At 42.5% G+C, this 11336-nt stretch overlaps 1 long non-coding RNA gene across 1 annotated transcript in view; it reads right to left on the bottom strand.

The window, feature by feature from the left end:
* Positions 1-9908: 9908 nt before the first annotated feature.
* LOC104841324 overlaps positions 9909-11336 on the bottom strand; it is a 13121-nt gene continuing 11693 nt past the window's right edge. The window contains exon 3 of the long non-coding RNA XR_775337.1: positions 9909-9920. This is a non-coding gene — a long non-coding RNA (uncharacterized LOC104841324). The remainder of the gene's footprint in view (positions 9921-11336) is intronic.

Genomic DNA, 11336 nt, shown 5'->3' with positions numbered 1-11336 from the left:
AAAACAGGCACTGAATTAACAGAAACTACACTGAGGACTCACGCACTTCATCGGGCTGTGGCAAGGTAGCAGCATATTGGAATAACCAGTCATCTCTGTGTTCTCAGAGCACTTCTGTGAAGTGTTGTTCCTCCATCGAGCTTTAAAGTCAGAGGAAACAAGCTAAATTAGTAGTGAGTATATTCATATCCCGTATGTTAGGGTTTCTCTGCTGAGAGGTGGCAACTTTATATGTTCATGGCATATGTTCAGCCATCCCGCTGAGCCTTGAATATAAACCAGGGATTTAATTTTGTTGCTTCAAATGTGTCACACCGATGGGTTCCCCCCGCACTTTCCAAATGTCTATGTAGTAGTTGTGGTACATAACATGTTCTCATGCCCTGTGGTGATCTGCCTGCGCTAAGTATCTTACTACCAAGAACAGCAGAGGGAAAAATGTTGATTCGGGGATAAACTGCAAACCTCAGACAAGCCAGCGCACGTTTGAAAAGGTTTTGAGCGATTTGAATGAGACCCCACTCCACGTCGTGCCATCCTTCTCCAGAAACGCTTGCTCGCTCTGCCCCCCTCTGGAAGGCAGAGGATGACACGCAGGGAACGGAGGAATCCCACTCCCCTGCTCTCTCCTGTGCCCAGGCAGCTCCAGCCGCTTCTGGGGCCAGGCAGGTTTTCATGTGCCTTCGTAGTCCTAGCCGCATGGGCAAGGCGCCCCAGACCACTGATCTCACTGAGGATTATTTTAGAAAGTGATGGAGAAAGTGCGCTGGAAAGAACAGTGGAGGGAAGCACTGTGTAATGTTGGGAGCTGGCAAAGGACCGTAATCCACGCTTTTTGTCAAAAATAAAGCATGAGGTGTATGAGTTGATAAAAAACAAGGTTAGGCTTTGCAAATAAAATTAAAACAATTAGTCCAAAATCTCTTGTCATGCAAATAAATAAGGAAATGAGTCCGCCGTGTAGGGGGGATGGGCTAAATATGAAAGGTAGTAGTGATATGGCTCCAGATCCAAACTGATACTTTGCCTCATTTTTCAGAAAGAAAAATGATGTTCATGGGATGGAAGCAAAGGCTAAATGGCTAATGGAAGTGAATGCAAAGAGCCAGAAATGACCACATCTGGGGGTAAGAATACTCAATATGCTCTTTTGAGAAACAAGGTAATTTACACACTGAAATATGAAAAACATTCTGAATTTTTAATGAAGCACGGAGGAGTACCATCTGACTAGAAAACAGCAAGCACACTATCCATATATATGAAAGGGGGAGGAAAATAATCCAGAATCAAGAATTTAATCTGAATTAGATGTAAGATTAGCACAGATATTGAAGTGGTGAATATTTAAAAACAGGAAATTAAATAGAAACCAAGATAAAATATAATATGGGTTTATTATTGGTAGTTTGGGCAGATGATTATTATGCTTTTTGATGTCAAGGATGACTAAATCTGTGTCAAATACAGAAAAAATACAGAAAAACCCCCACTAAACCCAAAGCTAATTCTCACCTATCTGTATTGTAGATAACTGTCAACACCTTATAGGAAATTATTATTTATAGAGGTTATATGAAGAAAGTAGCAAGAAATATGAGTTCAGAATCAGCAAAAGAAGAGAAACAAAATTGGTCTGGAAAGAAATGCCATTAGTGGGAATCCTTAAACATTTGGGATTGATTTTTTAACATCTTCATTAATGACTCTGGGATAAGAAGTTGACGTGTACTAATGAAGTTTGGTGATGACACAAAGCTCAACAGAGAGACAGACTGTAATGTTGTACAGGAAAAGCTAAATGACCTTGAGAGTAGAGTATTAGAAATGGGATGAAATTTAATTGCATAACGTGCAAAGTCAGGCACTCAACAAGCTTATAACATGAACTTCTGCAAATTGGGAGTTTCAGATGAAAATGACAGAGAAGGAGGGAGACCCTGGGGCACTTGCTGATTACAGGAGCATTGTGAGCCACCCGTATAGCGTGGTCATGAAAAATGCAAGTGCCACAACTGGAAAACACCTTTCCTGGTATAGCCAGTAAAGGCAGGGATGTGTTTGTGTCGCTGTGCGAGACGCTATCAGAAACCATGGGAAATATCACCTATTTTCCTTATTTGAAAAGGAAAGTTTCAGATGGGAATGGATGTCAAATCAGCTATTGGGATTTTCTTAGAGCTAGAAACAGGAATTTTCTTCTGTGTGAATGCAAAGGCAATATAGCCACGCAAATGTCCTTCTCCTGCCCATGGGCCTGGGCTGGTTCCCTGCACATTGTTGTGCCCTACCTGATGGATTCATCAGCCCCAGAGAGTGCAAGCCCATCATACAACAGAGACGTGTCCTCTCAGGGGTAGTTTTCTTGGCCTAAAAATTAAAATTAGCTAGAAACTTGATCACTCCCTATAAATAAACACTGGTGTTTGTAGCTGTCCTGTTCCCCAGAAGGGCAATGTTAAGGGGAAAAAAGCCAGAAACCAATGAACCAAACAGGGAGAAAAGAAAATAAACTTAGGCTGAAAATAAAGAGAGCTTTGTAACCAACAGAAAGGAGAGATTTAGCTATGAAGTTATAGAGGAAAATATACTTGCTTTAAAATGGAGCTCAAATTCTTTAGCATCCTCTATTCACATTCTATCCCAAAACAGACCCAGAAAAAGCCCTCAGTTTCTGATTTGTTCTGTAACAGCAAAGCACCCACTTCTTGGTTTAAATCTACTACTTGTTAAGGAATGTGCTAATTTTTAAGAAGTTATCTCGTTGACTCTTTATGGAAAAAATACATATTCAATTCAAGTTTTGGGTGTCAGTGATTTTTTAAAGAAAATTTGGCACAGAACTTTTGTTATAGAAAATAAAATTAAATTACTGGAGTTGTTTTGTAGTTTCTGCATTATTTACAGTCATCTGCCATTGTATTTGGTGGGCATTTGTCTGTAGGAAGAAAAGTCAGCAGACAGAACTGGGCATTCAGAAACATGGTGCTAATTTCTGGTGTGCAGAAATATTTCCTCCCAAAATGGGCCAGTCTTTTCACACTAAAGATGGTGTAAAAGAGGCTAAATAATTTTTCCACTAACTGCTGTCAACTATTGATGCTTTCATCACTAAGACACCAATTATACTGACGAATGTTCTTCATGAGGTCTTTTTTGGGCACATACATTTCACCAGTTATCTCCCTCTCTGTGGCTTAGAGTGGAGTAATTTCTTTGGAGATCTAAAGTACTTGTCTTCCTTCTGATCCTGCTAGAGACAAGTTACTGGCTGGCAATTTATAACTCATTGCTAGCAAAGTCCCTCTATTTAAAGTCCCTGAGCACTTCTTTTTGAAGACATTTTCTTTCTTTCTTTTTTTTTTAATGTTTTCCATCTCTCAGAGTCATATGTGATTATGGAGATTAGTTTGGAATTCAAGGAGGGATTTTTTTTTATAATATATTTTGACTCCTACAAGCCCTGCTGTTTTTCCCCGGGTTTTACATTTGTCTATAGCTTTTCAGTGATGCTGAGAAGCACATGGTTTTCAGCAATGTCTAGGACAAGTAGATACTTGCAATCTCTTCATATTATACTGCAGTTCCATAGGAAAAAAATACAGGCGAGAGGAGAGAGACTGCAACTCTGTCGCACACAAGTGCCCATGTTGAGCCACTCCATCATCTGGTTATTCACCCATGCAGAGTACTTGACACCTCCTGAAGGGTGCTGCAGGTCTGTGGCACTTAACGTTCAGCAGCAGGACTCGGCCAGCCGATGTTCTGCAACGAGATGTCCAATATATGGAGACAGCCAATTCAATGTAGTGACAGTTTCTAGGCTTTTGGCCAATGCAGACATAGTATGCACCACATCATAGGAAGAGTGACAGACCAATAATCTGACCTTAGCATTAGTGTGGAGCAAACTGCTGCACACTTTCATGGTATTCATTATAAGTCCTGTATCAGGAAGGGCCAGACACAGTCCTCTCTAGAAAACCACAGCCCAAAGTTAAATCTTGACCTTTTACTGAAGGGGAAGCAAGACTAATTGTGCCCAGATAGTTAGGCAGTAACTGAGCTTAAACACCTGGTTAAAGAGTTTCTGGGGCTTTTTGTCTCTCCAGAGATGATCTGGCAGCTGTGATAGACTCCAACAATACCTGACAGAGAGGGCTTGCTGCCAGAATCAGGTCTCCTTTCTAGCACTTTTGCAAACAGTTACTGAAACCATCTTTCATGTGTACACATAGGAAAAAGTAGGTATTTGCAGTAGTGTATGAGAGACACGGAAGAGTGACAAGGGAATACATTTTCTCTCTCTCTTACACATACACGCACACACACAGACACAAACAGGCGTGTCCCAAAACCATTAAAATCTCAGCCGTAGGGGGGAGATTTCTCAGGATGTGTGAAGTGACAGTCCTTGGCACTTCTCCAGCCAGCCCTCCTGCAGGTCCCTGCTGCATGAGAACAAGCTGATTAACAGTTTTCCGCACCCTGAAGCTAGGGCCACTTAAGGGAAGGGGTTGTTCCTTTTATTCTACAGCTGCAGAGAGGGTACCGGCGCAGACAAGGTAATGAGAATTTTGCAATAGTCTCACCTTCCTCTTCCCAACTGTTTTTCTCACTCTTCCGCTGCCCCTCCTCCCTCCATCTTCAATGTACTTGCTCATTAATGAATACAAAAAAACCCTAGCTGGTACACACAGAAGTGCAAAGCTGCTGCTGAACAGGCTCTGTTTGCCTCGGGATCGGTTGCTGCATCTGCTTGTGAGGCTGCCAGTCAGGACTGCAGATGATTTAAGAGGCTTTCTTATTGGCAATTTAGTTAAACCTGCTGTGCACAGCTAGGTCTTGGGAGAAGGAAGATGAATGCACATTTTAATGACTGAATCAGCATATATTGGGAATCAGGATGGCAGCAGCCTCACCTCCCTGGGGGCTCACCAGCTATGACAAGCGAAAAGCCTCCTGCCTGTTAAAAAGTACATGATTGCTGTATGCCTCTCTGCTTGATATATATTCTAGATGGATTGTGCTGGGGCTCCCCCATGACATTAAAGCATACCCAGTGCTTGCAAGATGATGTTGGTGCTGTTTAGACCCTGATTCCAATGCTGCATCCCAGGAGGGATAAAACCATACTGCAGAGTGGCTTCAGCAGATTGTTGCATCCTTTACATTCCTGTGTGAAGTACCAATGTAAAACATCAGACTGCTGACAGGTGTAATAGTTGTTTTATATACACACGCTTACCCCCGTGCTGGCTAGTGTAAATTACCACACCTCCACCACAGTCAGTGGAGTTATGTTGATTTGTATCTGCTGAAGATTGCAGCCACAGTGCTTGCCTCTATTTTCGTACATGTTCATATACTTCAGTTTTCAACAGACTTCAGCTGTCCAGAATAAGATTGTGTCCTCCATCTGTTTTTATTTCCAACAAATATCTTTGCAGTTATTCAGTGACAAATGTGAAATTATTCTATATCCTCAGTGACATTGAGATAATTGAATTTATATTGCACATATGCTTGTTTACACATGCAAGAGCTCACAGTCATTATTACTGGTGCTGATTTATGTTATTGCCATCCAAAGCTGCATGCGTTTATGTACATCATTCATTTTAAAATATTTCAGAAATAAATCATCACATAACAAACAAAGAAATCAGATGAGTATCCTATTATTCCCCTCATCTCTAGCTATTCAGTCAAGCTACCAACCTTCAAATCCTTTTTTATCACTTCAGAAGTTATATTCTTGCACATTGAGCTCAACAGTTAAAGTTATTTTGGACAAATGTATAGGAGCAAGTTGCAATTTGAGGAAAATCTACAACAGACTTTGGGAAGTTAAGGAACCCTGAAGTTGACACACTGGAGAATTAACATTAAACAGCATAGTTTTTAACAAATCATATCTGAGATCAGTATTTTAGAATTCAGACCAAAGCGTTGCTTATGTGCAAACTGATCCCAACATAGTAAGGCACCAGAAAGCAGCCAGGTTTTTCCCAAGAGGATTTTTCTGAATTAATTCTGTAACAGCCATCTAAACCTTCTTGCCAAGCTCATCTACTTTCTGGACCACTTGCTTCCCTGTGAGGTTTTTTTTTTTCTGTCATGCCTGCCTACCTTAGGTTGTCTTACTCCTGGATCAGGAAGAACATTAGCTCTGATACTCACTTTCTCAGGCAGTAAGGCTAAGTTTTGCCATGCTATTCTTTAAAGGTTTTATCATTTAGGTACTAGCTATGCAAAACATGACATCTCATAATTTATTTCCCTCTGCAAAAGGACACTTAATGGTTTAACAAAACAGTGCCATTATTGTTTAGACAGAGTAGCCCTGACTTTGTGAGTAATTGAACTCAATAGGAGCAGGTCACCAGGTGATTTAAATCACAGATATCTCACTAAAGTCAGCATAGTCAGTGCTGCCAAGTTAAACCCACTAATATGAGGCCAAATCTGCACCAGACTTATACAGCACATCTGGGCCTAAAGTCAATGTTTCCAACACCCAAATGATTAGGCCGTCAGAGAGACACTTTTAAGTTTTTTGAATGCTGATTGATCTTTGGTACCAAGCTACTCAGCCTGGACCTACACCAGGAACTTCACAATCCCCAAATAAGCCAGCTATGAGGTTTAGACTGGTTCAGAGTTAGGCAAGAGCTGAGGGGGGAAATTCTGTATTGCAGTTCAGAGAGCTTGACTTTACCTGACTTCTGCTGCTGGCCTCCAGGTCTGTGCTGCATCTCCTTGCTAGCTCCCACAGTTCCCATGGAGCTGGGAACATTTCAGCTTCACCCCTCTACATGCTTGAGGACAAAACTTTGCTCGTGTCCCAGTTACACAGTATTCTGAGAGTGGCAGAAGTGGCGATTGCATGTGAACTCAGCAAAAGAGTGAATTCTCTCCATCAGGAGTAAAAATGGCAAAAAATGGACCCTTCTTGCTGAATAACTCATACGAAGAATCCATTTGCATATGTTTTGCATTCTTGGCTATAAATTTTTAAATATTTTAAAGGTTCAGGAAACCTGGGAGGATTTATAACATGAATCCCTCTGAACTGTGATCTAAGAGTTACTTCTCCCTTAAGAATAATGATTTATTAGGTCTAAGCAGTTTTAGCATTATTATTTTTAATCTACTGGGGTTTTCAATGCAGTTACTTTCGAAGGAAATAAAACCAGATGGTAATTGTAGATTAGGGAAAAAGAATGAGCTCCCAATTAATTATTAAAATTGACTGTTAATTTTAGAAACTTGCAGCAAATTGTTTGTAAAAGAAAATTTAAAGATACAGGGACATCCTATATTATATTATTTCTCAAATTTCCTATTCACAAGCTGTAAAGAACATTTTCGAGAAGTCACACTGAAAAAGTAAATGACACTAGATATATACTGAATTACATCAAAGATCTGTTCCCCTTCCTTATATATGCACACCATTCACAAATGCTAACCCTATAAGATGCTGTATATCAATATGTTTTTGTGTAATGTAGGTATATATCTGTGTTTCAGTCTGAAAGCAGTGTGAGCTGTTTTCCACTTCTTTGGGTTTTTTTTAGGATTAAAAAAATCCATTCCTTACTGTGATGAATTAAAATACTTCAAAAGTTTTGGGCTTTGTATGAATGAGAAAGTAATATCAGAGCTGCAAAAATGTGCAAACTAGCTCCTAACTTCATGGCACTTCCTGGGAGTCAAAAATACAGCAGGAAGCTGTGTGTTTAATGTCACTGGGTGAAGATAAAATGTCTTGCTGCAAAGAGAGTAGTTTCAGTAGAAACTATTTATCATACCTAGACCATGGAGCAACCAGCCACTCTGCCCTTCCATGGCTTCCTTTCTAGTTCATGTACATGGATCCTTTCTACTGGTGGTGAAAATGTACATTCTCTTTCCAAGTTTGTTATGTCACTGCTCTTCATTAAAACAGCGAATCAATATATGTGATGACAGGGAAGGCCAGGTTAGAATAAGTTTAATATCAAAGTTCTGTTTTACTTTCAGAAAAGGCTGCATAAAATATATTCCCCCTTCCAAACTGATCCATTCCCTCTGCATGTTCAGTCAGTTCTAATGCCTTCAGTGACAAACTGTGATTACAGCCACATTTTTCTCCCCTTAGCTCTGCATACTCAACGCTGCAAATGACAAAGGGATGCAGCTCCAAACTGTGCACATCAGCAAGGGGGTTCCTAATGTCCCAGACATACTCTTATGAAACTGAAGGTTTTATACCTTGAAGACTGCTGTTTCTGAGGTCATAACTTCAGCTGAAGTGTAATGACTGGGACAATGCAAAGCATGAGAAGACTTGAAACATGCTCTCAGAGTACAGAGTAGGCTTCACAGAAAGAAAGTGATGAAGAAGTGAAGAAGTGGTGATGAGAAAGAAACATAAGAATATTTGCAGTGGGATCAATATAAGGCCCTGCTGTAATATGTTTAGAGACTTGCTTCTACCATGGCATTGTGCTACATGTCAATCATCCAGTGGATCAGCAGGCACTTGTCACCTAACAGCAACATTAAGGGGAGAAAACCAACCTTAATTAACAAACCAAAAAAAATACTAAATCCCTAAATATTAAACATACATCAAATTTGGCAACTCATTTGACTGCCTAAGGCAGTTGGTTTATAGAGTCATGTTCATTCCACTTAATATTATTAACAATTCCCAGGGAAGTACTGCATAGTTACAGTAGCTAGTACATTAATCTTTATCATATGTGCAAGAGTGGGAGCTTGCAACAGGATTATGAAAACAGAGTGCTTATTGTTTTATTTCCAAACTGATCTCTGTGCAGAAAATAGTGATCTAATGAGGCTACTTACTAACTGACTACTAACTTCCCTGGGGCTAGAAATGCTCTCCCATCAAGTGCTGGGACAAATGCTCCTGTGAGAGTTTTGAGCTCTCTGCCTTTGAGCTGTTGCTTCATCTCTTCCAATCAATGTAATTGGGTCACAGGATGCAGATACCTCATATTCCAGTTTTAAACATGCTGTGGGTTAAATTAATGATTGTGCATGGAAATCGTTCTAAAAGCACAAGGCATCTTCCCCACAGATTCCTTTTGCCTTTGCTCATGAATATTGTGGGGTTTCCTCTAAAAAGCAAGTGACTGTCTGGATGTACACTCTTTCAAATAGAACAAACCCACTAGTTCTTCCTCTTTCAAGTGAAAGCAAAGCTGAAAGCGCTCCCATTGTGTTCATATGCTCAAAGTCTACTTTGTATATAAGAATATAAGAGCAGCCAGTCCTGGGTCCATCTAGCCCAGTGCCTATCTCCAGCAGTGATCAGCAGTGGATGGCTAAGGCAAAGAATAAGAGCAGGGCAAGGATGTAGTCATTCTTTCCCAAATATTACCCCAGTCTTCAGTGATTTGTGGAATAGGGACTTCCTGAGCCAGAGGTCATGACTTCATGTTTAAAAGCCCTTAATGGATTTTTCTTCCATGGATACATCCAACAATATTCTGAAGCCTGAATTCCTGTGGAAATGAATTCTACAGCTTCACTAAATATTTTGTGAAGAAGTATGTCCTTTGATTTGATTCAAAGCTAGCCCCTAGTGGGTTTCATTTCTCCTACTCCTTGAACTGGAAATGATATTGAGATATTGTTCCAATTTATCTTCCTCATGCTGCTCATTATTATGAAAAATTATAAATGATGAAAAAAGCACCCCACTATTTTATCTACACTTTTTCATCTCTTTTTTTTCCATGCTAAAGAATCCTACTCTGTTTAGCCATTTCTTATGCAAAAGTTGTTCCATATCTTTATTATTCATCACCCAGTTCTTTGCTGTACAAGATCCTTCAGTAACAGAGACAAGAGAGATGTCCAAAGCAAAGACACCAAGGCAGTTAGCTGACTTTAATCCACCACTTCCCAGGAATTATACTCCACAATGTACAGGGCTAGTAGAAGAAGAAATGCACTTTGCTGGGACATTTAGTTGGGCTTACTGTGTCGATAAGAGCAGTTGAGTGTGAATTTGGTTGCCAAGGCCATTAGGTCACCCAAAGTCTTCCAAGTATAGCTTAGCATGGGTCTTATGAGGCTCATACAGAAAGTGATTTTCAGGACCTAACTTAATGAGAGAAGTTCTCCTCTCCCATCCTTTCCACAATGCCAGCTAAAGCTTACAGATCCCTAAAACAAAAGAGGGGTGATAGTTTGTGAAGTAGGCAGATGGCCCGTGGAGCTCCTTGTCAAAGGACATTATGGAAGGTTGTTCTAGAAATTTATAGGTGTTCTAGGAGACACTGTGAAAGTTCAAGGAGGACAAATTCATCCTAAAAGCACAGGCACCACATTGCTGGGGAAGTCCCTGAATTTAAAACGCTTGGGAGAGGGGCTGGGAGAGTGCAGGGGTGAAGCTTGTCCTCTTTTTATATTCTTCACTAGACGTTTGCTGCGGCCACTGCTGGTGACAGCAGCCTGAGCTAGCTGTACCTCTAGTGTGACCCAGACGAACTTCTCTGATAAACCCAGGCTGCCACGTTCGTTAAGGCAGCCCATCTATAACACACGGCCCATCAAGACCACCCGTTCCGTGGCTGCGGTCAATGCCACAGGAGGTAGCTGCTCTGCCCCAGTTTCGCCGGGCAAGGGGCGACGCGAGGAAAAAAAGGCGGCCAGGACCGTGCCACCAGGTGAAAGCCCGCGCTGCTAAGCTGGCAGGGGCCGGCTGTGCTGCTGCTTTCCCGGCTGCTGGCGGCCCGCAGCTCCTTTGTCACCACTCCCTGGGCGGTGGCGGTGCGCCCAGCCCGCAGCCGGGGAGCGCCGGGAGCGCCGGGAGGCGGCAGCCGGGCGGGCGGCAGGAGGGCTTAGGACCCAGGGGGACGGCAGCCGCCGAGTGGAAGGACCTCGGCTTTGGTGCACACGCCTCCCACCAAAAAAAAAAATAAAAAAATCCTAGCCCCGTGGAGCTGGCGCTCGCTCATTCACAGTTTTCTAGAGAGATCTGAGCCTGAACCTGGGAGCCGGGAGATCTTTCTCACCCACCCAGCTCAACGGCAAGGACACCTACGGGGGGGGGGACCCATCCCACGCAGCCCCCCGCCGCCCCACGGCAGGCTGCCTGGCGCTGTGCAGGTATTTGGATTTGCCTTTTCTCGGGGTGCAGCAGGGCGGCTCTCCGCGCTCCCCGTCCCTCCCCCGCGCCGCCGGGCCCCGGCTGCGGCGTTTCAGCACCGGCGGGCGGACAGCTCCGGCCGCAGCCCCGCCGCGCTGCGGCCGGCGGCCGCTCCCTGCCCGGCCTCCTGCCTGCTGCCTCCTGCCCGCCCTGCCCGCCCTGC

The sequence above is a fragment of the Haliaeetus leucocephalus genome, unplaced genomic scaffold (genome assembly GCF_000737465.1).
Source record: "Haliaeetus leucocephalus isolate CR32 unplaced genomic scaffold, Haliaeetus_leucocephalus-4.0 Scaffold858, whole genome shotgun sequence".
In the NCBI taxonomy this organism is placed as follows: Eukaryota; Metazoa; Chordata; class Aves; order Accipitriformes; family Accipitridae; genus Haliaeetus; species Haliaeetus leucocephalus.
Note: the sequence above shows the minus strand (reverse complement) of the source record. Positions and strands in the feature narration are given on the sequence as shown.